The sequence below is a fragment of the Microtus oregoni genome, unplaced genomic scaffold (genome assembly GCF_018167655.1).
Source record: "Microtus oregoni isolate MIOR12 unplaced genomic scaffold, Mior012 000044F_ref0000062, whole genome shotgun sequence".
In the NCBI taxonomy this organism is placed as follows: Eukaryota; Metazoa; Chordata; class Mammalia; order Rodentia; family Cricetidae; genus Microtus; species Microtus oregoni.
This window is the reverse complement of record NW_024543218.1, coordinates 2463997-2490713: the sequence shown is the minus strand read 5'-3', so window position 1 is coordinate 2490713 and position 26717 is coordinate 2463997. Positions and strand designations below refer to the sequence as shown.

The 26717-nt window shown below is 37.9% G+C and overlaps 2 pseudogenes; both read left to right on the top strand.

Annotated features, from left to right (window-relative positions):
• Positions 1-12687, top strand: part of LOC121434666 — a 32460-nt pseudogene extending 19773 nt beyond the window's left edge.
• Positions 12688-12715: 28 nt separating this feature from the next.
• LOC121434665 lies at positions 12716-20154 on the top strand (annotated as a pseudogene).
• Positions 20155-26717: the final 6563 nt, after the last annotated feature.

The window sequence follows — 26717 nt, the reverse complement described above, 5'->3', positions numbered from 1 at the left end:
AGTTTCAGTGTGATCAGATTTATATTAATGTCTTTATCCCCTTTGGACTTGAGCATGGTGATAGATATGGATCTATTTGCATTCCTTACATGTTGATATCCGGTTATGCCATAACCATTTGTTGCAGATGCTTTCTTTTTTCATTGTATAATTTTAGCTTATTTGCCAAAAATCAGGTGTTCATAGGTGTGAGGATTAATATCTGGGTCTTTGATTCAATTCTGTCATTCAATCTGTCTGTGTTTTTGCCCATCATCTCTTCCTCAAACCTCCAAAATGAACTGTTTGCTTAATTAAAACATATGTTCCCAGGTGTCTCAAATATCTCAGTGTACCATTTTGATACTGTCCCGAGCAGTGTGTAGTCCAAACCTGGTGTTTAGATGGTGAAACAATTACATAGTGCAGTTGAAATCTTCCTTGTGTGACTCACACTTCTTTTGGAGACTTCAGAGTCACTGTAATGCATGCTCATATTTCATTGCAAAAAAACTTAATCATTTTAATTGTCATATGCAGCAGATCTGTAAGAGGTTAAAGATGAGTATTTGTTATGTATGCGTAGATATCAGAGAGAGACTCAAACCCAAAATTAAATACAGGAAGCTAGATGAAACCTTTCCCTAGAAATAGTTATTTCCCTATATGATCACTAATATTATGGCTAAAGAGATATTTGTTGTTAATTTCTCCCAAGAAATTACTGTAAGCTCTTTGCCAATGTTCACTTCCTGTCCATAATGATTCAATTTCAACATTAGTAAAACATGCTAAATTTTTTTTATTGAGAAAAGGAGGAAAAAAAAACAAGTTCCCACCTCCTCCCAGCCTCCCATTTCCCTCGCCCTCCTCCCACCCTTTTCCCCCTCCCCCCACTCCTTTCCCCCTCCCTCTCCAGTCCAAAGAGCAGTCAGGGTTTTCTGCCCTGTGGTAAGTCCTAGGTCCTCCCCCCTCCGTCCATATCCAGGAGGTGAACATCCAAACTGGCTATGCTCCCACAAAGCCAGCACATTTAGCAGGATCAAAACCCCGTGCCATTGTCCTTTGCGTCTCATCAGCCCTCATTGTTCGCCATGTTCAGAGAGTCCAGTTTTATCCCATGCTTTTTCAGTCACAGTCCAGCTGGCCTTGGTGAGCTCCCAATAGATCAGCTCCACTGTCTCAGTGGGTGGGTGCACCCCTTGTGGTCCCAACTTCTTTGCTCATGTTCTCCCTCCTTCTGCTCCTCATTGGGACCTTGGGAGCTCAGTCCAGTGCTCCAGTGCAATAATGACGAATATCTTGCATATCATCATAGAATCTTCATCTGGTGATGGATGGAGATAGAGACAGAGACCCACACACTGGAGCACTGGACTAAACATGCTAAAATTTAACCTTGGTAAATTCTTGCTAATAGACGAAGTTTCAGTTTTCTTTTTAAAAACAACTCAGTTTCTTTTTCCACATAACTTTTTAGTCTTTCAGTATGTTTATATGTTTAAAATATCGATTATAAGATAATATCTTTCCTCTGCAGTAAAATACCTATAGGGAATGCATAGAGCATAAAATGTCTAGAATGACGGCCAGGAGGTGGTGGCTCAAGCCTTTAATCCCAGCACTTGGGAGGCAGAGGCAGGTGGAGGTCAAGGCCAGTCTGGACTAGAAGAGGTAGTTCCAGGACACATTCCAAAGCTACATAGAAACCTGTATCAAAAAAAAAGTCTTGAATGTAACCAAACTCCAGATCCAAACAATCCATAAGTACCTTTTATAATTTTATTTCTACTAAACCATTTTTTTCTGCTTTAGATGATAATTCTCTTTGACTTGTCACCTTTTATGGTTTGGTTCTAATTACTATTTTCAATTTTTTACTCCAATAATGGGATATAGATGGTCAATGTCTTGCAACAATTTCTGAAATTTATTAAGATTCCACATATAACCTCTCCTAATTTTTAACTTTTGGGCTCAAATTTTTATAACACTATTTTATATGCTGAATAATTAATACAATCACCTTTTTGTATATTTTCAGAAGTAATTCCCAAGGAGACAAAGTTTGCTTTACTTCACCAACCATTTTCTCTAAAGTATTTACATTTGAATCAGCTAATGACATTCCATATAATGTTGAAAACATACCTAACTTGAGTATAATTTCCATTGTAATAAATAACAAAGTACTAACATCCAGTACTTTATATCCTAATTGGTTTATAATAATAACTTTCAAGGACTAGAAATTTTCATTACATGTTTAAGTGAGTTAAATTAGATAAAATGGTTTGAGTAAGAATATAAAAATCATAGACAGTATGTTTTGATAAAAATGTCAAGTTTATATCAAAAGGGAGCATCCATATCTATATCAATATAAAATATATAAATAAGTAGTTGCCTTTTAAATTAATTTTAATGATCTATACTTTTACATCATACACATATATGCCCCTTTATTTTTTTTTTTTAGATTCAGTAATGTACACTTTTATCCTATCATTTCATTGGGTGCCTTTTGTAAGTGGATGTATATTTATGAATATATAGAGCTGGTTTTGGAGAAAGACACTGGCTCTGTCCCTCTATAAATCCAAGCATGTCATTAAAATAAAAATTCAGAGTTTCTCTCTCAATGTCAGGATCATGGGACAGAAAGAAGAATTTAGAAAAATTTTCACTTTTCTACATTTCTACTTTCAAGTCTATTGTACATGTCATTGAATATATATGTCTGTATATGACTATAAATAATGTTTCAGTTTTCCACAATGCACAATGAATTTTCCTGCAGTAATTTCTGAAGTTTCAGGAAGAAGTTGGGGCCCCACAACAACAACTCAACCTGGTTGATACAATGGCATGATGATGATAGTGCTACTACCAGACGTGTTTCGCATACCAGCTGCTCAAGATGGTTCCAACTTGGTTAGCTGAAATGGTCCACTTTTTACAATGTTCTGGACAGACCTTATAAGAAGAATATCAGAAAAACTTTACATAATACTCAGAGACTATTTGCAGTTATACCAGACAGTAATCTTGGAACTTAACCATCATTTTAGTTTCGCAGGATCCCATAGAAAGAACATCGCCCCCATGACAGCTGGAAGTAATTCTAAAAGACTACATCCCCTCTCCCAACAAAGTTTGTCCTAGGGTTAGTGACATCATTTAGGGGTTGATTATAATTGGTATAGGGTTGTGGGTTGGAAGGGAAATTTTATGGGCTCAGGGATTTCTTTGAAATAAAAGGGAAAATTGGATGGAATAAGATAGTGTGAATTTACATACATTAATAATAAGTAAGTAATAGAGTGAATTCTTGTGAGTTATAATTTATAGGCAATTGCTTTGATATAGATTTTTGTATGTTGATATAATGTTAAATATTGAATATTATATGCATTCATGCTTCTACCAATGCTTAAAACATTTTATATATTAATAAATATATTTATCAAATTGCAATGTACATTTCTTCCACTGATCAAGATACCTATTCATTGGTTACATTTTGAGCCCATTGTCCTCATTTGTTGTACAATTGTTTATTGTACAATATTCTAATATGAAGTCTTAGTCTTTAAGTTATATAGGTATTAGAATTATAGATCAATAGTCATCAATGTTTGTCTTACTTATAGTTAGAAAAATCAGGTTTTTCACACACATGAAGAATATATGTTGAATAGATAGGTAAATCAGCCACTTCAAACAGCTGTAAAATATGGATTTTACATAACCTAGGGTACTGTTGAAGTGAGACACGATTACTACTGGTAGCATTGTCTATTTTCCAGAGAATGTTGAGCACCGGAGACACTCAAAGCTTGTTTTCTTGTTGTCAAAACTAGCCTTTGGGCAAAGACATGCTCATGCCTCAACCTCTGACAAAATACATGGTATCCAAAAATGGATAAGCAGTTCTGTTAAATCTTGACTGGCATTCATCTCAGAAACAAATATACCTACCTCTGTTTGCTGAGCATTGTGGTAAAGGCAAAATACACCAATAAGCCCAGTTTGCCCATCTTTTTTTTCCTTTCTGTAGGCATTAATTTTCTCATGCATACAACATACTGTTGATCTTTTCTCTTTTTCTTTCCCCATGAATAGATACTGCTCATATAAGGAGGTATCCTATACAAATGACACAGAAATAACAGAATTGATTCTCCTTTTCAATTTCCTTCTAAAGTGACTGTCTATGTCATGGAACAAGAATGGGGAACACCAGAATCGTAAAACTATACTGTCAAAGAAGTATGCATTTTACTGTCATACTTACACTGTACTCATATATGGTATATTTTTGAAGGAAGTGACCTATGATGATGTGCACATCAACTTCACTAAGGAAGAGTGGGATTTACTGAATCCTTCCCAGAAGAATCTCTACAAAGATGTGATGCTGGAGACCTACTGGAACCTAACTACTATAGGTGAAAATGAATTTCTTTCATGTTTCAAAATATGGAGACAACTTTTCCTTGGTTTATAATTTTGTTCTGTAATTTGTTTTAGAGAAAGATTAATGGGGTGAATAACACAGTCACAGTTTTTAGGTGCACTTAAGATAATAAGCTAATTGTTGCACATTCTTAAATAATATAACTTCTATTCTGGTACTGTATTTTAGGATACTTTTGGAAAGACCTTAACACCAAAGAGCATTGTAAATGTTCTAGAAGACATGCAAGGTAATTTTCTTGGGCAAGTTCATAACAATTTCCCTTAAATAGTTTGTAATGTGTTCTGGAACTTTAAAACAAAAGCAAAAGTGTAAATAAGCACAGCTTTAAATATATTGATGGTTATTAAGTTCTCACAAATCCATATACCTCAATTTCTTGTATATGAATTGCATCTGCAAAGCCTTCATTTAAGAAAAAGTCTAGGTAGCAATGCCTAAACAGATATCACCATTTGATTCATAGCATCATGAGAGCTATGTTGTAGAACTGCTGCTTCATTTGCTTCTTGCTATTCATGACAGAAAATGTATACATATTTCAATGATGATGAGTATAGCTGCAAAACTTTCTACTAATTCAATAGCCCATGGTAAGCCTTGTATAACTCATATACTTTTTGTGACTGTGCTAAGTTTAGTGAAATCAGATTAGTCAAGGGTCAAGGGGCAGTGATGTGGAAAAACCTTAATATCTATACCTCAAGTCTCTGAAAGTTGAAGCTTGTGGATTCATTTTGGAAATCTTTTATACACTATTCTTTTTTTCATATATATATATATATATATATATATGATTTTTTCATATATATATATGATATGTCACTCTTGACACAAGTGTATGAGCATAGGAATATGGAATAGGAATATGGAAATATTTAGCATACCTCTCCTTAAGAACAATTAAGAAGATAAACTGTAGTTCCTATGTAGAGTATACATGTTTAATTTGATCCACAAATACAAAGTTAATTTATTTTCTATCATCATGGTTAATACATAAATACAAACTCACATTACAACAAAAACAAACAAACAAACATGAGTTCTAGGTCTATGCAAATACTTCTGGGTGTCTTAGTTCACTTACCAAATGTATAATGATTCACAATATAGTAAAATTATGAATGGAGTAATGTTTGTAAATGTTGTAATAAGAGTGGCGGGCTACGTTCCTGGCACCCGGCCACCCGCATGGCTAGCATTATCCGAAATAATTACACGGAAATTGTTTTCTTTTAAACACTGTCTGACCCATTAGTTCCAGCCTCTTATTTGCTAACTCATACATATTGATCTAACCCATTTCTAATATTCTGTGTAGCACCTTGGGCTGGTGGCTTACCAGGGAGGATCTTAACCTGTGTTTGTGTCTGATGGGAGAATCATGGCGACTCACTGACTCGGCTTCTTTCTCTCAGCATTCTGTTTTCTTTACTCCACCCACCTAAGGGTTGGCCTATCAAATGGGCCTAGGCAGTTTCTTTATTAATTAACCAATGAAAGCAACAGATAAGATACAAGACCCACCTCCATCATTTCCCCTTTTTCTGTTTAAACAAAAAAGAAAGGCTTTAACTTTAACATAGTACAATTACATATAGCAAAACAGTTATCAAGCAAGAATTACAGTTACAATATTTATATCTATTTTATCTTTTATCATAACTAAGGAAAACTATAACTATTTATTTATTCTTCAACTCCATCAAGACTCCAGAGTGATATAATATTACCTAAGTAAACAAGAAATCCAAAACTCTAGAAATGACAGAGACATCTTGCTCCCTGTACAGTCACCCAAAGTTCTTTTGTTTCGTTGGGGCATCCGTCTTCGGCCTTCAGACCCATAGTGTTCAGCAGACATTTCCATGAAGCAGGAAATTTCAAAGACAGTTCAGTCACTTTCTGCTGTGTCCTGCAGAATGTCTTGCAGACTCTTTCATGAATCAGGAACCCTGAAAGAACATCTTGCCTTTAGGCAAGTTCAGCTGTCCTTTCTCTGCGGGTTCTTTGTGTCCAGTTTATGCAACAGTCCAGGCAAGAGCAGTTTCTTGCCCAAATGGCTATCAAACTCCATAAGGAGCCTCTTCGATGCCCATCTTCCTCTTGAAGTAGCTTGATGCTGCCAGGAGCAGATGTGTCTCATTGTCATGAAAAGCCCTAAGGGATTAAAACATTTAAATGCCATATTCTTATTCTGCAGTCTTTAAAAGATATAAAGAATACCTATCTAACTGAAATATATCTCTATATATAACCTGAATATCTAACTAACATGACTACAAGCTTGACTAATATTTATGATTATCCATCAACAACCTGTATTTCCTAATTATACATTACATTTTAAAAATGAACTACACAATCACAATACCTTAATCAAGATACTGAAATACATATACGTATAACAAAATTGACCTTAAAATCCACACCAATGCAAATTATTCATACCTATATCATATCCCCCTTTAAATGTAAAAGAACATTTATAAACAATATTTGGGAACATGGGCACAGTTTTTTTCTCTCCAAACTGCTTCCTGCTGAATGGGGGTGCTGTTATTCAGGTCTTTTATGGGATAACCTGTCTGCTAGGTTCATCTCAGTCGGCAGTTGAGTGAAGTAATTTTCTGAAGGTGTTCACAGCAACCTCTCAGGAGGGCATGATCATACCATATTGGGATAGACACAATCCACAGGGTCTCATCCTCTGTGAAAACAAAAGAAGAAACTCCTTTCCAAAGCATCATATCCTTAAACCAAAATTCTGAAGTCATAATACCCTTATGAAATCCATTCTGGTTCAGCTTGGTAGCCCATGTAATAAAATGTCTCTCTGTACTTAGCTCCTGTACAGTCAAAAATTTTAAAGAAAGCACAATAATACAAAGAATCCAGACTCACTGTGAATTTTCCATTTTTATGTGTCTTATTTTTACTCTATCAGTTTACTTTATTCTGTCTCTTTAAAGACTTTACCCTTTTTTTAAAGACATTAACTTTATTCTTTATATTCTTTTTCTTCTCTCTCCCAAGCCTACGTACATTCATCCAACACTGTGACTCATTTAGTGGTCTTTTATGTCTGAATCTGTTTTATTGTGAATCTGTAATTTTTTTTACTATCCAGGAGCATTTCTTAAAATGTTAAGCAGTTCTTAAAAACTTAAGTTGCACCATGTACAGGTAATATGGTACCACCTGAGTCCTGCCTAGTCTAAACCTTAACCATGCTATTATTATGGTAATTACGGTAGTTCCTGCTGAGACCAGCATAGTTCAGCATGGTTGAGCTGAGCCTCTCCTGCCTCAGAGCCATTTGGTGCCCCTGAGCCACTCACAGTTCCAGGCACATGGCAGTCCACATCGCCATCAAGCGAGGTGTACCACTTTACTCCAAATGCTCCATTCAAAAGCTCTGTCTCCAGCAGGAGCCAGACAGATATGGTGATGGCGGCACAGCCCAGAAAGCCGGCATTTTAAAACAGCCAGTTTTTTCCTGCTGCTGAGTCAGGAAAACTTCTTTGTGGCAAGCCACCCACAAAAAGCCAAAGCTGTATTAAACTCTCTCCCTTTTCTAAAGACCTCTCAGGTTTTTAAGTGGATGTAGTCCATCACGTTAGAGAGCCACTCTGTCATAATATGAGTGGGTGGGTGCCAGGAACGTAGCCCGCCGCTCTTATTACAACAGGTAAAGCACTCAGTATATGCAGTTCTCTTCAAAAATGTAAAAAATACCCTAGAAAAATATAGGTAGTGTTATAGATGAAAAGATAAACCATGACACAATGGAATTTATCATCACAAAAATTTTTTCTAGATGTAAAATGACCCCCAATGAGAGAACAAAACATGATTTTAAACAAAGCTATAAAACCTTGATATTAGATTCTGATGGAGGAAGGTCATTGGCTAATAAAGCCACTGCCCTGGCCCATTTTATTGGTTAGAGGATAGGTGGGAGGAGTAAACAGAACAAAATGCTGGGAGGAAGAGGAAGTGAGCTCAGAGACTCCACAGCTCTCTCGCGAGCAGACGCCTCAGAGAGAGACGCCATGCCCCACTCCCGGGATGAAGCTCCGACCCAGGATGGACTAGGCTGGAATCTCCCCGGTAAGCGCACCTTGGGGTGCTACATACAGATGATTAGAGGTGGGCTAAATTAATATGTGAGAATTAGCCTAGAAGAGAATGGGCCAGGCAGTGTTTGGAGGAATACAGTGTCCGTGTAATTATTTCGGGGCATAAGCTAGCCATGTGGGCGGCCGGGTGTGGGGGACGCAGCCCTGCCGCCCCATATTACTTCATATGGCGCCCACGTGGACAACTGCTTCCACATAAAGCCTGAGACAGCTTGGGAAGTAATTATAGAACAAAATGAAAGCATTGTGCCTGGTTTCTTGGTAGCAGCAATTTCTCGGTTCTACTCTGCTTGCTAGAGGCAAGCAAGCGCCTCATCTAAGAGAGGCTTCCTGACTCAGCTTTAGCTGCAAAGCCTGCAGCTCATTAAGAGGTCCTGCCACGAAACACTTAAACGGTGTTGACGAAAAGCTGAACGCATGCTTTTCAGTTTTCAGCCGTAGCAGGAAAAAAGCTGCGCCGTTTAAAAATGCCAGCTTTCTGGGCTGTCCTGCCAGGGCAAACTCTGACTCTTTTACGCAGGCAGTTTGTGTGGTTTACAAGCACAGGCTGCTGAAGCTCGCTTGCTGGCTACAGCCAGTACCTCAGCCATGAGGCTAGAAAGCTAAGGAATGGGCTGCATCCAGCCGGCAAAGCCACGCCTTTAATCCTACTGATATTGCTTGGTAAATTAAAGACTCATGTGGTCAGAAAAAGAGAGATATACAGTAAAGAGAGATTCAAAGACAAAGAAAATTTCTAAATGGTTTGAAGTGTGTTAAAAATATATGCAGACTAAAATTTAAAGTTCTTAAAGTAACAAAAAAAAAAGGAAGAGAGTTGTTGTGTGTGGTACACACCTTTAATCCCAACACTTGGTAGGCAGAGGGAGATAGACCTCTGTGACTTCAAGGTGTGGTAGCACACGCCTTTAATCCCAATGGCTGGGAGGCAGAGACAGGCGGATCTCTGAGAGTTCAAAGACAGCCTGGTCTACACAGTTACTTCAGGTCAAAGATACAGAGAACCTGTCTCAAAAAGCAAAAAGTTAAAAGTAAAAATAAATGAAATAGAGGTTAAAAAAAAGCTGCACAAAGATGGAAAATACACAGAGAATTTTGATACTGTATGCTATTATGCTCTCTTTGAATTGTTTGAATGCTGAGGAAGGAGCAAGAGCTGCTAAAAGATATTTATTTATAAGTGCTGCTGAACTAATCCAACATAGATATTTTGAATTTGGATCTAAGGATATGATACTTTGGAAAGGAGTTTCTTATTTTGTTTTCACAGAGGATGAGATGCTGTTCATTTCTTCTATTCCGATTTGGTATGATGGACCACGCCCTCCTGAAGGGTTGGTGTGAACGCCTTCAAAAAATTGCTTCGCTCAACTGCCAACTGAGATGAAACTAGCACACAGGTTATACCATGAAAGACCTAATTAACGACGCCCCCATTCAGCAGGAAGCAGTTTGGAGAGAAAAAACTGCGCCCATATTCCCAAATATGGTTTATAAACGTTCTTTTACATTTAAGGGGGATATGATATAGCACCAATCTACTTCAAGAGGAAGATGGGCATCGAAGAGGCTCGTTATGGAGTTTTGATAGCCATTTGGGCAAGAAACTGCTCTTGCCTGGACTATTGCATAAACTGAACACAGAGAACCCGCAAAGAGAAGACTACTGAACTTGCCTAAGGTGAGATGATCTTTTGGGGTTCCTGATTCATGAGAGAGTCTGTGAGACATTCTGCAGGACACAACAGATAGTGACTGAACTGACGTTGAATTTTCCTGCTTTATGGAAATGTCTGCTGGATACCATGGGCCTGAAGGCTGAAGATGGATGCCCCAATGGTACAGAGGAACTTTGGGTGACTATCCAGGCAGCGAGATGTCTCTGTCATTTCTAGAGTTTGAAGTTTCTTAGTTCTTGTTTACTTAGGTAATATATCTTTCTGGAGTCTTTGATGGAGTTAAGAATAGTTAGTTATAGTTATAGTTTTCCTTAGTTATGATAAAGATTATTGTAACTTTTACTTGATAACTGTTTTGTTATATGTAATTTTGCTATGTTAAAGCCTTTTTTTTTGTTTAAACCGAAAAAGGGGAAATGATGGAGGAAGGTCATTGGCTAATAAAGGCACTGCCCTGGCCCATTTTATTGGTTAGAGGATAGGTGGGAGGAGTAAACAGAACAAAATGCTGGGAGGAAGAGGAAGTGAGCTCAGAGACTCCACAGCTCTCTCGCGAGCAGACGCCTCAGAGAGAGACGCCATGCCCCACTCCCGGGATGAAGCTCCGACCCAGGATGGACTAGGCTGGAATCTCCCCGGTAAGCGCACCTTGGGGTGCTACATACAGATGATTAGAGGTGGGCTAAATTAATATGTGAGAATTAGCCTAGAAGAGAATGGGCCAGGCAGTGTTTGGAGGAATACAGTGTCCGTGTAATTATTTCGGGGCATAAGCTAGCCATGTGGGCGGCCGGGTGTGGGGGACGCAGCCCTGCCGCCCCATATTACTTCAAGATTCCTTTTTACAATTTGAAAAAATATGAAGTTAATTCATATAGGTATAAGGTTCAACTGCATTGAATGTGGTAAAGCTTTTACATGTGTAAATTTTGCTTGCAGGATTGAAAGAAATCAAACTGGAGAAAAGTTTTCAGTATATTCTCACTGTGGTAAAGTCTTGTCTTATAACACTCATCTTCTAAGGAATGAAAAAACACATAGCGGAGAAAAATGCTGTGAAATTAAGCAATGTGATGAAGTCTTTTCTTGTCACAATCATCGTGAAATGCATAAGAGAACACACAGTGGAGAGAAACCCTATGAATATGTTCAAGATAATAAAGACTTTCTGTATGTAACTCATCAAAGTCATAAACGAAAACATACTGGAGAGAAAACATACGAATGTAATCTGCATGGTAAGGTCTTTGCTGATCAGAGCCATCTTCAAAAGATTAAAAGAATATATACTAGAGAGACACCCTATGAATATAATCAGTGTGGTAAAGACATTACTCAATGTACTGTTTTTCAAACACATAAAAGAATACAAACTGGAGAAAAACCATATGAATATAATCAGTGTGGTAAGGCCTTTGCACGTCATATTCATCTTCAATTGCGTAGAAGAACACGAACTGGAGAGAAAACATTTGAATATAATCGGTGTGGTAAGGCCTTTGCACACTACAGTAATCTTCAAAGCCATAAAAGAACACATACTGGAGAGAAACGCTATGAATGTAATCAGTGTGGTAAGGCCTTTGCATGGCACAGTGGTCTTCAAAGACATAAAAGAACACATAATGGAGAGAAACCTTATGATTGTAATCAGTGTGGTAAGGCCTTTACACGACATAATCATCTTCAAATGCATAAAAGAACACACACTGGAGAGAAACCCTATGATTGTAATCAGTGTGGTAAGGCCTTTGCACGTCTCAGTCATCTTCAAAGGCATAAAAGAACACATACTGGAGAGAAACCCTATGAATGTAATCAGTGTGGTAAGGCCTTTGCACGACACAGTAATCTTCAAGTGCATAAAAGAACACATACTGGAGAGAAACCCTATGAATGTAATCAGTGTGGTAAGGCCTTTTCTCAAAACAGTGTTCTTCAAAGGCATAAAAGAACACATACTGGAGAGAAACCCTATGAATGTAATCAGTGTGGTAAGGCCTTTACACGACATAATAATCTTCAAATGCATAAAAGAACACATACTGGAGAGAAACCCTATGATTGTAATCAGTGTGGTAAAGCCTTTGCAAGTCTCAGTCATCTTCAACTGCATAAAAGAACACATACTGGAGAGAAACCCTATGAATGTAATCACTGTAATAAGGCCTATGCATGTCACAGTCATCTTCAAAGGCATAAAAGAACACATACTGGAGAGAAACCTCATGAATGTAATCAGTGTGGTAAGGCCTTTGCACACCACAGTAATTTTCAAAGCCATAAAAGAACACATACTTGAGAGGAACCCTATGAATATACCCAGTGTGGTAAGGCCTTTGCCCTTCTCAGTCATCTTCAAAGGCATAAAAGAGCACATACTGGATAGAAACTCTATGAATGTAATCAGTGTGTTAAGGCCTTTGCTCAACATGGTGCTCTCAAATGTATAGAAGGACATATACTGGAGAGAAACCCTATGAATGATATCAGTGTGATAAGGCCTTTGCAGACCCCTGTACTCTTCAAAAGCTTAAAATGTAACATACTCTAGAGATACCTGTGAATGGAATGTGGTAAATTCTTTTTCACAATTATCTCCAAATACATAATATGAGCCCTTCTGTAGAGAAACCCTGAAGATAATTTGGATACTTTTCAAAAATATGAGAAAAAAATCATACTGTAGTGAAACTATAAATGAATTCAGTGTCATAATGTTTTGTGTTTTATATAAGAGTAAGACTTAGTGTGTAGTCATCTGAGAAAGCTTGTGCATATTATCATAATCTTTTGGACCTGATGAAAAAGCTGGGTGCTTCTTTTAAATTGTTCTTTTAGATGTCAAGCCACTTACAGTCAGTTAACAAAAATCAGTTATTGTGTAGAAAAAAGTTTGAAAATTTCAACAATTTGTTCATGCATCATTATAACTCTCTTAATTTAGTTTGAACCAGCAAAGTAATGGATAAATCCTTTTCAGTTACAGGAAGGGTATTCCAACTTTGGTCTTCAAACCAGAGCCAAAGGAAAGAACTTTGTCTCTGAATCGAGAACTAGATAATGAAACAACATCTCCCGGAGAACAGCCAAAACATTAAAAGGCCCAGTGAAAGAAACACAACTTGGCTCTCAAACCAGAACCATAAAATCCTAAAAGTTTCAACAATGTTTTTAAGCTCAAAGGATATCATTAACTGAAATATGAGAGGCATCAAGAGTCAAATCACTCATACGCTTACTTGTAGGTTTTGTATAAAAGTATCCTTAGAAGTTGGGAATATAATTATAGTTATCAGAAGATTGGGAGTGGTCATCAGGAAGGTAGATAGAAGGTGGTTACAAGGAATATTTTCTGAAAAGGAAAGATGGTTTGAAGTAATAAATGATGGAAACATCACTCTTAACAGTAGCCACAAATAATATCAAATATTATGGAATTACCAACTAAAGAAGTGAAAGGACTGTTGGAAAAGAACATTAAATCTTTGAAGAAGACACCAGAAAATGGGAATATGTCCTTTGCCCTTGTTAGGTAGAAATCACCATAGCAATCTACAGGCTCACTACCATTCCCATGTAAATATCAGAAAAATTCTTCACAGATCTCAAAATAAAAACACCCAACTTCATATATAAAAGCCAAAAAAATGCGGGATAACCAAAACAATCCTACATAAAAAATAATTTCTGCAGTCATCACATTCCCTGACTTCTTTAGATGACTGCAGAGCTGCAGTACTGAAGAGAGCCTGGTGTTGGCACAAAAACAGATAGGAGGACTAATGGAACTGATTTTAAGACCCAGACATCACTCCACTCACCTACTACACCTGATTTTTGACAAAACACCAAAAAATATAAAATGGAGAAAACATTTAACAAATGGTGATGGCATCACTGAATATCAATGTGGGGAAGAATGAAAGTAGATCCACATCTATCATCATGAACAAAACTCAAGTCCCAATGGATCAAAGACTACAACATAAAGACAAACACACTGAACTACATAAAACAGAATGTTGGTTAATCCCAGCACTCGGGAGGCAGAGGCAGGCGGATCTCTGTGAGTTCAAGGCCAGCCTGGTCTACAAGAGCTAGTGCCAGGACAGGCTCCAAAGCTACAGAGAAACCCTGTCTCGAAAAACAAAAAAAAACAAAAAAAAAAAAAAACAGAATGTTGGAAGTACACTTGAACACATTGGTAAAGAGGACCACTTTCAAATTATAACCCCAGGCATCACAGACACTGAGAAAAATTATAAATGAGTTTTCCTGAAGCAAAAGTTTCTGTAAAACAAAGGACATGATCAATAATACAAAAAAAGGCAGCCTGTAGTATGGGAAAAGATATTCACCTAAACCACATTGGATAGAAGACTGATCTTTAGAACATACAAAGAACTTAAATAATTGATCATCAAATAAAAAATGGAGTACTCCAATAAAAATGGAGTACAGACCTAAAAAAAAATCTTTTAACATATGAATCTAAAATGACTGAGAGACACTTAAGGAAATTTCCAAACTCCTTAGTCATTAGAGAAATGAAAATCTAAACAAATTTGAGATTCCCTCTTACATCTGTAACAATAGGCATGATCAAAACACTGATGACAACTTAAGCTGGAGAGGATGTGGAGTTAAGGGAACACTCCTGCATTTTTGATGGGGTTACAAACTGAGTCAGCTACTTTGGATATCAGTATGGTTATTCCGTAAATTAGAAAGTCACCTGCCGGGTTGTGAGGCATGGCTTTAATCCCTGCACATTGGGAGCCAGAGATAGATCTCTGTGACTTCAAGGCCAACCAGGTCTACAAGAGCTAGTTCCAGGACAGGCTCCAAAGCTCAAGAGAAACCGTGTCTTAGAAAACCAAAAATTAAAAAAAAATGAAAGAAAATTAGGAAACAACTTATCATAAAACCCAGTCATGCCCTTTGGATATGTACTCAATGGATGCTTAATCATACCACAAGGACAAATGCTCAACTGTGTTCACAGCAATATTGTCAGAGCCAGAACCTGAAAACAACCCCTCCTCAGAAGAATGGAAAAAGAAATTGTGGTATACTTACACAGTAGAGTACTACAGAGTGGATAAAAACAATTACATCTTGAAATTTATGTGCAAATTTATGGACCTAGAAAACATCATAAAAGAGTGAGTTAACCCAGAACCAAAAAGAAAAAATATATGTACTCACTCCTAAGTGGCTTTTCAATATAAAACAGGGGACAGTCAGCCTACAATTCACAATGCCCAGAACATATACAACAAAGAGGAAACAAACAGAGACATACATAAATCTATTCTATATAGGACATAGAGAAAGACAAGATCTTAGTAAATTTGGAACATGTGAATCATGGGACAATGGGATGGGGGAGGAAGGGTGAATAGTGGATAAATATAGTTGAATAAAAAACAATTAAAAAATCCTTGATTCACAGCCGTTTGTGGGTGAATTAAACAAAGTGATAGTATAAAATGAATAGCTGAAATATGGAACTTTTCTTAGTTTTGTAGCTGAATGAAATACTTCCTCTTGCTAAGGCAGACTGATTTATGATATTTAATTAAAAACAATCCACACATTTTCCAACAGAAAATTAAAGATTTATACCATATCTCCCAATCTTCCCAAACCAATAATCACACATGAAACATTTGAGACGGAAGTGCTTGATTTTACCTAATGTAGCTGCATTCATTCTAAGTTCATCATGTAACACTGAGTTCATGTTTTAATGATGAATTTTGAAGGCTGTACAAGTCAGAGTGACAGACCCTGAACTATGTGAGTACTAATTGAATCTTTGACTTCTGAAAACACCAAGTTAGAGTGTAAGAATACCTTGGGCTTTTATAGGTCAGATGAGCACCTACAGAGCAATGGATCTCATATACAATATAGCTAGCATCCAGAATCAAGAACTGGATTCAAGAGAGCAACTATACCCTTTATAGATTCATTCATACTGTAAGAGACCATGCCCAAGTGCATTGATATTTTAAAGCTGTTGACTGAAGGAGCTCTCACAGCACCTACCCATTTAACTTAATACGAAATTCCAAACCCTATACAAAACTCTGTACACAAGATGTCAAAATTAAAGTTAGAATTACAATAAGCATAATCAATATTAAGGAAGGAATACATCCTAATGGTTTGATAAGCATTTTATCCTAAGGAGTCCATGTTGTAGTAGAAATGGCTTAACTAAATCATAAGAGAATGGTAAGTATGATTATCTCATCTTCAACCCCATCAAAGACCTGAGAAGAGCAATAATATTACTTGAGTAGGCAGGTAGTGCAGTCTAGCACCTTCCAAAAAGTGTAGTAGTTGACAGACAACTGACTGACCAATCAACCAAAGTCTCATCACAGTGTTGAAGAATAAGACTTCATATCAGAATATAAAACAATCTTTAAAGAACTATGCAGTAAAGCAGGACAATGACTTCAAAATGTAAACAATGTATAAAAATCTTGATCAGAGGTAGAGTAATATAATGCAATATGATAAATATATCATAAAATTGCATCAATAAAAATATGTTTTAAACAGGTAGAATCATACATTTATACAATCTGACATAATAACCTTATATAGTTGTTACAAATATTCTAAACAAAAATCAAAACAGTCTATATAATAAATATAATTCGAATTTGTGTCAATATACAAAAGTATACCAATGTAAATCCATAAAAAATATTTCAGAAGTATTCCTTCTATTACAAACTTATTAGTAGGAGTAAGTAATCTACCTATTATCCAATTCCATTTTCGCTCATTTTGAGATCTCTGGGTGTACATCATTTCACCCAATCCTATGACCCACCCAGCAGGTCCTAAGTTACTCCAGGGTCTTGAAGAGGCACTATCTGAAAGACTTGGGAGGAAAGAGAAACGGATGCCAAACAGTATTTTGTCAAGGAATCCGTTTATTGAAGCAAGTTTCATGCCTTAAATACTCCTCAGAAAGGTACTCGGGCAGGGGGAACTCAGGAAAGGGGGAAGGGAAGGAGGGGCTTGGTAGCTAGGCAACTAAGTGGGGCAGTTTGAGAGCTAAGCAGGGCAGTTGCAAGGTCAGTGGCTAGAACACCTGCTGTTAGTGATAGCAGCAAGCCCTGAAGACACTTTGTGGTACTTTCCAGAGCTTGAGTCTCCACGATCAGCACATAATGATTTGGCTAACTTTAAGTTTTCTGTCTCAAGATTTTTACTTCAATGCCCTGTGAGAAAGGAGAAGCCTGAAATGGCTCCTGACAATCCTATATTAGTAATAATCAACTCGTAAATGTTGTTCCTGACTGTGACGACAAACTTTGTTGGGAGAGAGAATGGCATCTTCTAGAATTGCTTCCAGGGACGATGTTATTTCTATGGGATATTATAAACGCAAAATGATGGTTAAATTTCAAGATGGCTGTTTTGGATAATTGCAAATGGTTTCTGAGTATTTGATAGGGTTTTTCTGAATTTCTTATTTGGAATTCTGGCCAGAACATTGTAAGAAGGTGCACCATATCTGCAGCTTGTACCCATAAATTGGTCTCGTAGTGCTATCAGCATCATGCCGTCATATCAACCAGGTAGAGACATTGTGGGGCCCCAATGTCTTCTTCTTGGAAGCTGTTCTTTGATGAAAATGTAAGCATTATTCATGTAGACATATATTCATTGAAAGATAAGATAAAGACAAAATGGGCATGAAGGAAAGTAAAATATTCCTTCAAAATTGATCTTCTTTCTGTTCCATACCAGAAGACTGTTGACATGAGACAGAGTTTTGAATTTTTCTTTTAACATCATGCTTGGATTTAGAGAAGGATAGACATTGTCTAATTCTAAAACCATTTCTGATTCTTAAGTAGAGATGGAAACACAAAAGGACATCTTATAAAGCTGTAGCCCATACAAAGCACCTAACAGATTATCTCTCTGGGGGTGTGCCTCCTCACAGGTTTACAGGTCAGTATCTGCCCCCTTCCTGAGATATAAAGCATACAGTGTGACAAACAGAACCAGAAGAGACAGATCAGCTACTACAGGTGAGGAAAAAATGAAAATATTCCAGATAGTGAGAACAGTGTAAGCCATGGCTTAGAGGCTGCAGCAAAGTCAGCAGGACCTTTAGAGACATTCATTCCTATGCCATCAAAGCAGCAACAGCACACATCTGCCCTAAGCCAGAAACTCTGGAAGGAACACACACTGTGTTTTGACAGTCTTCCAAATAATTCCAGTATGTGTGTAAGTTTTAGGACCTCTTATCCAGGCTACCAGCTCTCAAATGCTGTTTTCAGGTCACTTCTCTGTGATAGGATAAGAGGTGAAGTGGATGTAACTTCAGGTAAGTTTGGAAGTGCATAGTCTACATTGCTTTTGGAGAGCTTCCAATAAACATTAGCCATTGAAACGTTTTAAGAATCCTACAGTAAAGACCTTTATTTCTCATTCAGCTTTGGCTCTCTGTGATTCTGCCTATTGATACTTCCATAAATACCCTCTTAGGGATGTTTTTTTTAATTTATTTATTTATTTATTATGTATCCAATATTCTGTCTGTGTGTATGCCTGCAGGCCAGAAGAGGGCACCAGACCTCATTCCAGATGGTTGTGAGCCACCATGTGGTTGCTGGGAATTGAACTCAGGACCTTTGGAAGAGCAGGCAATGCTCTTAACCGCTGAGCCATCTCTCCAGCCCCCCTCTTAGGGATGTTATCCTCACTAGTCACATGGATGCGATGTAACCTACAGAAGATGAGGAGACTGTCTTCAAGTCACAGAATGTGTATCCATGTTGGAATAGACCTTAAAATTTTTTGTGTTCTCAAAACACTGCATGCTCTCTCCTTCCACTCTACTGTGTATCCAGGCATAACTCTGCATTATGTAGACCAGAAGCAGGACAAAAGTCTCTGCATTTATCTTGAAGGAATTTTCTGACTACTCATCCCTGGAAGATCTATTCTTTCCTCTGTGCTCAGTTATGAACCTGGTGACCCTGCTCCGAACACTGCCTTCATGACTGTGTGTATGTTTGATCCCTGCCTACACACACCATATACAATTTCTGAGTAATATTTCCATTTAGACAATCTGCTACACATCTACTTTTGTGCCTCTGATGCTGTTCCACCTACTCTCATCCCAGAAGACCATCTCTCTGATGGCTGTGACATCCAGATGCATCTGAGACTTTCCACAGGCTCCACAGAATGCCTGCTGCTTGTCATCACAGCCTGTGATTACTACCTTGCTATTTGTCAGCAACTCAGGTACCTGTGCACATGAGCCACAGCTTTTTCTCAATGCCTCCAAGAGCCGTCTGGGTATTCTATGTCATCAGGTAGTTGACAGAAACAGTCATTGCCATGAGACTGTCATTGTATGGCCACCAAGTATTTAGAAAGTTCACCTGCAAGGTCCTGGGTGTGCTGAAGCTGGCCTGTGGTGACATATCAGTTAAAAATGACTTTGTCCTTGTGGATGCCATCCTTCTGTTACCTCTACTCAAGTACCTCATTAGCCTTTCTGACATGCCAATCCTGGTCACCTTCCTAAAGGTGCTCTCAGCCAGCAGGCCCTGCAAATGCTTTTCCACCTGCTTGGAGCACCTTGCTGTGGTCCTATTTTTCTACAGTATCATCATGTTTCATGTACATGAAACCTATGAACACAAATGGTTATATCTCTAACATGGTCTTTACAGTCCTCTTCATTGTGGACTTCACACCCATCAAGCAGGAAGTGATCTGCAAAGATAGGGATCTTGACTTTCTGTTTGTGTCATCAAATGCCAATACCAATGCAGAGCAGATTATAGAACTATGGGGACCTCCACTGTAGAGACACAGTCTGTCTCACTAAGTCTGTCAGTCTGACTCCCCAGTTTTCTCCTGTCCTGAACTTGTCTGAGCTAGTGTCCAGCATTTTAATGTGATCTAATCTCAAGACTTCAGCCTTCGCTAGGTTCCTTCATTCACAACTATAATACCAGCATGTGTGGGGCTAAAGCAGATTGATGGTTAAATTAATGTCATCCTGTGCTACATAGTGTGACCAGTACCAAGAAAATAAATAGATACTAGACATTAGTATTTCCTTCTTAATGTGTCCTCAGTGGGCACTGGGAGTACCATTTTAAGTACTACTTAAGAGTGCATCATTTCCTGACTGACAGTCACAAATAGCTTCTCACTGCTCTCAAAAAGATGTTCATCAGCAGGACCTCACAGCTGCCTGCCTGACTGCCTGCCTAGTTCCTAGCCTTCTCCCAGACTTTCAGTCACACACAATTGACAAATGTGAGTTTCGATCTTCCCTAAACTCCCTACCCCACAAACTCTTGTGTTCTTCTTGTGAGGCAGTTATTATCAGCACTCATTCAAGAACACTTGAACTTTCTTTCCCTTTAGGCTCAAAACTGTTTTCTCCTCTCATTATCTCCCTCCTGTATCTTTGGTTTCTAATATTGTTTATGGCCAGATGGCATTTTTAGGAGTGTATTTTTTATTGATTTTTATTGAATTCAACATTTCTCTCTATTCTCCTCCCTGCTTCTTCCCTACCCCCTTTAGCCTTCCCACAAGGTCCACAATGGGACCTTGATCTAAATTTGGTCAGGAGATTCTGTCTTTCTCTACTTCTCCTGTAGATTAGATCTGTGTAAGTCTCTTTTAGTGTCCTCATTTTTGGGTAATTTCTTTGGGATTGTGGTTTGTAGGCTAGTTTTCTTGGGTTTATGTTTAAAAACTACCTGTGTGAAGGCGTAAGTCACAAACAATGCCACACCAATTCGGGGTTATGATTATTAGGGTGGTATTTATTTAAAGGGGAAAAAACTTACAGATCACTGTCCCAGGCAACAGCCCTCTTCGCAACCAGGAAAGGAGTCTAGTTGCAGGCGGAGCAGGAAGTGAAGAGAGAGAGAAGAGGGAAGTGGCCGCTTTTTTAAAGGGAGAGAAACCACGCCCCAGTGGGCTGGTACCTCAGCGGTGATAGGCTGGAGGAGTGGGAGGACCTCCCGCAACACCTCCCCCTTTTGTTTAAATAAGAGAGTTCTAAACCTACTATGAAATTATATACAATAAGTACAAATATCCTATTCTAACTAGCTTAGGTCTTGTATACTAAATAACTTGGCCAAGTCATGAGAGAAAGTAACTACATTTATATAGTCTTCAACCCCATCGAAGATCTGAGAAGGGAAATAATGTTACCTGGGTAATTAGGAAGTTCAGTAAAACAACTTCCAAAACATGCAACAAATTACAGAGACAACTAGCTACCTGGGCAATCACCCAAAGTCACATTAGCAGCGTTAAAGCAACCAACTTTGGCTAAGGCCTAACATAACTGACATACCATTTTCTAAGGCAAGCAACTTTTCAAAACTATCTTACCCTGTCTTGGCAGGATATGACAGTCCTGTTTTATCCATTGATGCATGCTCTGTATCTTTGTCAGTTGTTGAGGTATGGGCATTTCTTTGCCCAAACGCCAGTTCTGCCAAAAAGAAAGGCTCCAGGTGGAGTGTCTTTGGTGCTCAACATTCTCTCGGGAATAGAGTGGTGTTGCCAGGAGCAATTGTGTCTCACTACCACAAAACTCTGAGTTAGATTAAAGGCCATTTTCTACAGCTCTTTGAAGAAGTTGAAGATTATCTATCTATACTGAGTATAATCTCTATATATCTAAAGAACCTGATTAGTCTATTATAAATGACAAACTTAGATGACTATTAGTCTATATAATTCTCAATATCTATCTAACTTAAAGACTAAGACAATAAACGACTGTGAAACAAATGAGGACAATGACCTCCAAATATAAACAATGTACAAATAAACATTGCAGTAGGTAAATATATATCAATACACAATCATTATATAAGTATCTTAATCAGAGGTAGAAATGTACACTGCAATATGGTAAATATATACAATACATATATATATATATCAATACAATATATGTCAATACATAAAAAAATGTTTTAAACAGAGGTAGAAACATGCATGTGTACAATAGTCAATATAATTTAACTTTGTATCAATATACAAGAATCTATAGCAATGTATTTGTCTAAAAACAGTAACTCACAATTACAAATCTATTATCCCATCATCCCTCTTTTTTTTCTTTCAAAATGATCCCTGAGCGTATAAAATTCCTCCCCCAACCCTCAATCGTATACTAATTATAATCAACCCCTAAATGATGTCCCTAAACCCAAGGGCAAGTTTTATTGGGAAAGGGGACGTCGTCCTCTAGAATTACTTCCAGCTGTCATGGGGGCGACGTTCTTTCTGGGGGATCCTGTGAAAGTGAAATGATGGTTAAATTTCAAGATCAATGTCTTTTAAAATTGCCAATAGTCTCTGAGTATTTTGTGCAGGTCTGGCCAAAATGTTGTATAAGATGTGCACCATTTCAGCTAACCAAGTTGGAACTGTCTTGTGCAGCTGGTACCAAAAGCAGGTCTTGTAGTAGCGCTATCAGTATCATGACGTCATATCAACCAGGTGGAGTTGTTGTTATCGGGCCCCATCTTCTTCCTGGAAACTTCAAATGTCACTTCAGGAAAAACTCATTGTTCATTATGAAAAACTTAAACATTAATCATATAGACATATATAGACATATATATATATATTCAATGAAAGACATGATAGATATATTCAATGAAAAGTATGATAGATATGAAGAAAAGCAAAGATGTTTTCTAAACTCATATTTCTTTCTGTCCCATATCATGGCTCTTGACATGAGACAGAAACTCCAGAAACTCTGGGTTTTTCTCTTACTAACAGGCTTGGAATTGGAGAGGGACTGAGCCAGAGTCCAACTTCAAAACCAGCTTTATAAATTTAGAAATATGGTTTAATATTACTTACACAACCCATTCAGTTGTCTTGATATTTCCTATTGGGCAGGTATTTTTCCATCTGTCAGTATCCAAACATCCAGGGTCCCTTGAATTTCTCAAAGATGAGTGTTTTCCTGTGGAGATAAGAACAGAACCCTGCCCCCATTCTATATGTTTTTCTTACCACCTGTATGAATATCATCATTGTGGATGAGTTGTCATTTCTCCTTTCCAAGAGGTTTCTCCTCTTCAAATCGAAACTTTATTAATTTTGATGGTATCCACAATTTTTCTTCTCCTGTGGAAACAAGAGCAAAACCCCTTCCCCAACGTAGCACATCTCCTGGCTTCCACTGAGAGGTCAGCACATCTTTGAAATAAATCGGTTGATTTAGTTCAGCAGACTTTTCCATTATCCAATGTCTTTCTGCTGCTGTCGTTCCTTTCTCATTAGCGTTAAGAAAATTCAAGGTTAATAAAGCATTATGTAATCTATTTCTGGGGGTATTTTCAGTCCCTTTCTGTTTCTTCAGCATATCCTTTATAGTACGATTTGATCTTTCTATAACTGCCTGACCTGTAGGATTATTTGGTATACCTGTAATGTGTTTTATATTATAATAATCAAAAAAGCGTTTCATTTTCTTAGATACATATGCTGGACCATTATCTGTCTTTATTTGCGCAGGTATACCCATGATGGCCATAACTTCCAATAAATGTGTGATTACTGAATCAGCCTTTTCTGAGCTCAGGGCTGTAGCCCATTGAAAACCTGAATACGTGTCTATGGTGTGGTGTACATATTTTAATTTACCAAATTCCATAAAGTGGAACACATCCATCTGCCAGATTTCATTTCTCTTAGTACCCTTTGGGTTACTCCCTGCAGGCAACGGTGTTTGATTATAGAAAGAACAAGTAGGGCATCTCTTTATAATGTCCTTAGCTTGTTGCCAAGTAATGGAAAATTCTTTCTTTAGGCCTTTACTATTGACATGATGCTTCTTATGAAATTCCGAGGCCTGCAACACACTTCCAATCAATAATTGATCAATCTCAGCATTGCCTTGGGCTAGAGGACCAGGCAGACCTGTATGGGACCGGATGTGTGTTATGTACATCGGACAAAGCCTGTTCCTGATTATGTCTTGTACCTGGATAAACAATGAAGTCAACTCTGTGTCATCTGGTATAAATTCAGCGGTTTCAATATGCAAGATAACTCTTTCTGCATATTGTGAATCTGTAACTATATTAAGAGGTTCTTTAAAATCCCTTAGCACCATAAGAATGGCATATAATTCTGCCTTCTGGACAGAATTATAAGGGCTTTGTTCCACCTTACACAATTCATCTGACTTGTAACCTGCTTTCCCTGATTTATTTGCATCAGTATAGAACATATGGGCTCCAGTTATTGGAGCATCATGTACAATTCTAGGAAGAATCCAAGAAGTTCTTTTTATGAGAGTAAGTCTATCACTTTTGGGATAGTTGCTATTAATTTCTCCCAAAAAGTTAGCACAAGCTCTTTGCCACGGTTCATTGTCTTCCCATAACTTTTTTATTTCTTCAGTAGTAAAAGGCACTATAATTTCTGCTGGGTCTATACCTGCTAGTTGACGAAGTCTCAGCTTACCTTTTATAATTAATTCAGAGACCTTTTCCACATAAGTTTTTAATTTTTTACTTGGTTTATTAGGTATAAATATCCACTCTAAAATAATATCTTCCCTCTGCATTAGAATCCCTGTAGGAGAAATTCTGGAAGGCAATATGACTAGGATGCAGCTAAGATTTGGGTTCACCCTATCCACATGTGCCTCCTGTAATTTTTCCTCAATCATTGTCAGTTCCTTTTCTGCTTCAGCTGTCAGTTCTCTTGGACTATTCAAATCTTTATCACCATCTAAGGTTTTGTTTAAATGAACTATTAGATCAGGTGTTATCCCAACAGCTGGTCGTAGACTGGAAATGTCTCCTAACAATCTTTGGAAGTCATTAAGAGTCTTTAACCGGTCTCTCCTAATTTGTGCCTTTTGCGTTTTAATTTTCTCTGACCCTATTCTGTAACCTAGGTAATTAATAGAATTTCCTCTTTGAATCTTTTCAGGGGCAATTTGTAATCCCCACCTAGGCAAGACTTTCTTTACTTCTTCAAACATCCTTTCTAAAGTATATTTATTTGAATCAGATAATAAGATGTCATCCATGTAATGATAAATGATGGACTTGGGGAATTGTTTACGAATTATTTCCAATGGCTTACTTACAAAATATTGGCACAGTGTAGGACTATTGAGCATACCCTGTGGGAGGACAGTCCACTGATATCTCCTATTAGGCTGAGAATTATTATAAGTAGGCACTGTGAAGGCAAATTTTTCTCTATCCTTTTCTTGTAACGGTATAGTGAAAAAACAATCTTTCAAATCAATAACTATAAGAGGCCATCCTTTTGGTAACAGAGAAGGCAAAGGAATTCCAGATTGTAGTGGGCCCATAGGTTGAATTACTTTGTTGACAGCTCTTAGATCTGTCACCATTCTCCATTTACCAGATTTCTTTTTTACAACAAACACAGGAGAATTCCAAGGGCTGGTTGATTCTTCAATATGGTGAGCATCTAGTTGCTCTTGCACCAGCTGTTCCAATGCCTGTAGTTTATCTTCAGCTAGAGGCCATTGTTTGGTCCATATTGGCTTCTCAGTTAGCCATTTTAAAGGTAGGGCCGTTGGTACCTCTAAAGGTTTGGTATTTGCTGTATGTTCTTGTACAGCCTGAATGGCTGGTGACCTTTTTCCATAATACCTCATCATATCCTTCCCAGAATTATGAGTTCCTGGAAATACAGGAATGTTAACCTGGGTATTCCATTGCTGTAGCAGGTCACGGCCCCATAAATTTATGGCAATATTGGCTATATATGGCCTTAGTCTTCCTATTTGCCCTTCGGGCCCTATGCATTCAACCCATCTTGTGCTTTGTTTTACACGAGATAGGGTTCCAATTCCCAGGAACTGAACATCTACCTCTTGAAGAGGCCAATTCGGATGCCAAGATTCTGGGGTAATGATACTTACATCCGCACCTGTGTCTAATAAGCCTTCAATAAAAGTGCCATTTATACAGACTCTTAGCTTTGGTCTTTGATCATTAATAGAAGTCTGCCAAAATATACGTTTACTCTGTCCTATTGGGTTTTTTGACTCATCCTCCACACGTAATTCTTCATTTAGACCAGTATTACTTTTTACAGCAGAAATTGGAGCTTTTAATTTTCTTGGTGAGGCACGTTCTCCACTGTGACTGGGAATGACTGGGCCACTGTTGGCTTGGGGGCCTGCGAGAGGCCCCCCAAAGAGTTTCCCGATGATATCGGATTGCCCCGTCTGTCTGTTGTTGACCTACATTCGTTGGACCAATGCCTGCCTTTACCGCATCTCCTACATATACCTGAAGGCCGAGGTCTCCTATTTTTGTCATTCCCAGAAGAGATATTATTCCTAGAAATTCTTTGCCTGCAATTCCTTTGCAA